Genomic DNA, 350 nt, shown 5'->3' on the forward strand with positions numbered 1-350 from the left:
TGTGTTTGTCATTGCTTGTGCATTCCAAAACTTACTAAGACTTTATTCAAGAGAACTGTCCAAAATGTGTTAAAGAAGACAGAAACGGTTCTGGTCAAGTTCACAAGTTTAAAGTCAAAAGTACAGAATCTTTGCTGGCTGAAATTGGCAGCAAGAGGAAGTAATCAAGAACTGTCACCAGATTAAGGAGCCAGATGGACGAAAACCCACAGTGGTTTTCAAAAGAACTCAGTGAAGCTGAAGAATGAAGAATCTGCACTCCAAAACACTGACATTAATTTCAGTCTGAACAAGCCTGCTGGTTAAATTTAACGAAGGTTTTAAGATGAAATCTGCAATTGTTTTGAATA

The sequence above is a fragment of the Poecilia mexicana genome, unplaced genomic scaffold (assembly GCF_051168715.1).
Source record: "Poecilia mexicana isolate PSO_F unplaced genomic scaffold, ASM5116871v1 scaffold_16, whole genome shotgun sequence".
NCBI classification, from domain to species: Eukaryota; Metazoa; Chordata; class Actinopteri; order Cyprinodontiformes; family Poeciliidae; genus Poecilia; species Poecilia mexicana.